The 3,641-nt window shown below is 38.9% G+C and overlaps 1 non-coding gene across 1 annotated transcript; it reads right to left on the bottom strand.

The window, feature by feature from the left end:
* Positions 1-1,522: 1,522 nt before the first annotated feature.
* TRNAS-GGA (transfer RNA serine (anticodon GGA)) lies at positions 1,523-1,595 on the bottom strand. The gene has a single exon. It is a non-coding gene; the product is annotated as a tRNA-Ser (tRNA).
* Between the last annotated feature and the right edge of the window lie 2,046 nt (positions 1,596-3,641).

The raw sequence follows: 3,641 nt of genomic DNA, 5'->3' as shown, positions 1-3,641 counted from the left end.
TCTTCTGTAGGGGAAATCCATACAATGTTTTAAATGTATTACAGAAAAAAAGGAGTATTATGCAGGATACAAAAAGCTTCATACTACAATTATCTGATGGTCATAACTGTACATGATACTGAAAATGCATATATTACATTAAGTTTCAAAAACTCTGGGTTTGCTGCAGGCAATTTAAAGAGGATTTCCTCCCTTCTTCCCTAGGGGAGATGGGCGGGGGCTCTCTCACGCAGGCCTGCCTCCTCACCATCCATCATTTCAAAGAGACATATATCGCCTCCAAAGTGCTTCAAGGCAGCTGCAAGCAAATGTCACTTTGAGTTAAATGCATTATTAAACTGTTGGGAAATTTCACATCATGGGTCATTTATCTATGCTAAATTGGGTCAAAAGCCTCAGCACATGCCTAGATAAATGAGAGAGAAGCACAAAATTCTCCCTTGGGAAGTGGTACTTTGACAAGCTTTATGAGTATGGCTTATGTATTTATTGAGTTGCCATGGGGAAAGGAAGCTCTCTTGTTTGTGTGTGTGTATGTTTGTGTAGTTATTTAAGATGTACTCAAACACTGTATAGGAGTCCTCTGATAAATCCAGTTAGGTATTCACCATCTCTCTAGAATTAGAGGTTGTGCAAAACACATATCATTAAATATTCATTCATTTGATAAAGTGTTTGAGTCTGTTCTGTGTGTCATGTACTATGAAGAAAAGAGGGCAAAAATTATTTCTTTTAGGCACGACTCTACTGTGGAGACCTTTCTAGCACGGTGTATCCAAATTTTCTTTTTTTTATAAGGACAGCAGTCAGATTGGATTAGGGCCCATCTAACTGCCCACATTAACTTAACCATATATTTACAGCCATATCTCCAAATTTAGTGTCATTCAGGCTTCAACAAATTAGCTGGGGAGGGACACAATTGATCCCATTGCAAGGGCTGTGGGAAGAGACATTGTCTTGTATCACCTCTGATGGGGGAACGGAGGCTCAAGCTGCCTGTGAGACCTATGACAGAGAAATATAGATGTCCCAGCTGGATGTCAGATCAGTGCGTGGTGGAACTGTGAGAGCAAGAGGATATGGGTGGGGCAATGACAATATCAACTACATCTGCAGACAAAATGATAAACATTCTGACGGGCCTTACCAATTCATAACAGCACAGGATCCTTGTCAAAACAAATAACCACCCCACACATGCACACACTGAAATAAATACATCCAGTTACATTTTATGTTGATGCTGGTATATAAAACAAAATGAGACATGCAAGGAGAACATAATCTGTTGGGGCATATGATAAAAAATGTAACATAAGAGGTTGATTAATGGGATATGGTGCCATGGAAGAACATGGGAAAATATTAAGCTGGACATGAGTGAAGTGAGTGAGTGAAGTCACTCAGTTGTGTCCGACTCTTTGCGACCTCATGGACTGTAGCCTACCAGGCTTCTGCCTCCATGGGATTTTCCAGGCAAGAGTACTGGAGTGGGGTGCCATTGCCTTCTCCAGGGGATCTTCCCGACCCAGGGATTGAACCTGGGTCTCCTGCATTCCAGGCAGATGCTTTAACCTCTGAGCCACCGGGGAAGCTGGACATCTCCAAATAGTGAAGGCTTTCATGTTGTGATGACCCCTGAGATTAATTTTGGAAAATGGATAGAAATGAATCTATTTGTCAAGAAGACTGAGACAGAGAATGGAAAGAAATTTGGATATGGAGTGAGGCATGATGGAGGTAGAGAGAGAAACATTCAAAGATCAGGATGGTGTATTAATGTACTTAAATTTCAGTGAACTAGTGTCTCTCAGTAGATATTCTTGTAGACAAGGCAGCTCCAGTCTTCACCTCTTAGAGGTTCAGTTCACTTCAGTCACTCAGTCATGTCTGATTCTGTGACCCCATAGACTCCAGGCTTACCTGTTCTTCACCAACTCCCAGAACTGGCTCAAACTCATGTTCATTGAGTCAGTGATGCCATCCAACCATCTCATCCTCTGTTATCCCCTTCTTTTTCTCATGTATTTTGTGCATTGCATTTAGAGGCTTTCCCCCCTTTTCCCCCTTATTCTTTTTCCTCCTCATGTAGTCACAGAAGACTAAAGTGCCCCAAAAGGCAAACCAAGGTTTTCTCTGCAATTAGCAATGAGTAGTTAAAGCAAGTTTTATTTTTCTTTTCTCCCCCCGCCCCCCGCCTTCTCTCTCTCTCTTTCTCTAGAGAAGTCAAAGCTTCTGGCAGCTGTGAAAAGCCACGTAGAAGATTTTTGATGCCAAGCTGGCTCAAATCCGAGTCATGCATATTCCTTCCAAAAGAGGTTTTGACTCCACACTAAGAAATCAGACACTGTTAGAGGGAATATCCTCTTCAAAATCTGAGTATTTGCATTTAATTCTCCATTTTGCTCCATCCCAAGATAGCTTTTGCAGTTATTAAAAAATGTAACTCTGTATTCCCCTGAGAAAGACAAAAAGACTCATCCATTTGCCTTTTGAGACTTAAAATAATGTGATTCCTTAATTACCACAGGCTTGGTTGGAACCAGCTCCCCAATGACAAGCGATTCTGTTTACTTGCTGTGTGTACATGTATGGGTGTGCTTGTCTGCTCTAAAACAGAAACAAGCAATGAAAAATGGAAACATCCAGAAGTACATGAGCATTAACATTTGTAGGATCAGTCCTAATTGTCCCAGAGAGTAACATCTTCATTTGTAAAGAAAATTAGAAAAAATATAAAGTGTTTGGAAAATTTTTGTTAATCTCTACCAACAATATCACTAGACAAAGCAATATGTCACTGATCCCATAATGCATGGCACATACTTTTACTAAAAAATACTCATTGTTATCTGAAATTCAAGTTTAACTGTGTGTTCTGTATTTTTATTTACTAAATACGGCACAGCTAACTCAGTGTATTTGAAAGTACCAGAACTCAAGCTACACTATTAAAAAGCTTAAACTGAAGCACTGCACAATATTTATATATATATATATATATACACACACACACAAATAATATTGCACATAATATTTTATATATAATGTATATAAAATGTTCTTATAGTTCAGTTCAGTCTTATGAACATCAATGGCTCGATGAACATGAGTTTGAGCAAACTCCGGGAGTTGGTGATGGACAGGAAAGCCTGGTGTGCTGCAGTCCATGGGGTCACAAAGACTCGGACACAACTGAGTGACTGAACTGAACTACAAAAACATTTTGTATACATTATAGATAATATTATGTACAATATTGTTTGTTTGTGTATACACACACACACACACACAGACATATATACATACTATTGTGCAGTGCTTCAGTGTAAGCTTTTCAAACTAAACCAAATACTGAATTAACATTTTCTTCCCTATCACCAACTTATAGTTAATGCACCAAATAAATCAATATTAGACCAAATACTGAATCAATATACATATTTTTTCTTTTCTATGGGCAACACTGGTGTGCTGATGAGCATTCGCTTATATTGTAGTACTTAAATCTCAGTGTTTAGAATCCCTAACAGTTGGATTGGAATTTGTGCTCTTCCGTTTGTAAGCTGAGCAACTTAGTTCCTGTTATTTTCTGAGTCTCAGTTTTGTAATCTGTGAAATGGGGATGATTTTGCTTC

This window comes from Bos mutus, chromosome 18 (assembly GCF_027580195.1).
Source record: "Bos mutus isolate GX-2022 chromosome 18, NWIPB_WYAK_1.1, whole genome shotgun sequence".
Classification (NCBI taxonomy): Eukaryota; Metazoa; Chordata; class Mammalia; order Artiodactyla; family Bovidae; genus Bos; species Bos mutus.
This window is presented reverse-complemented; position numbering and strand designations above follow the sequence as displayed.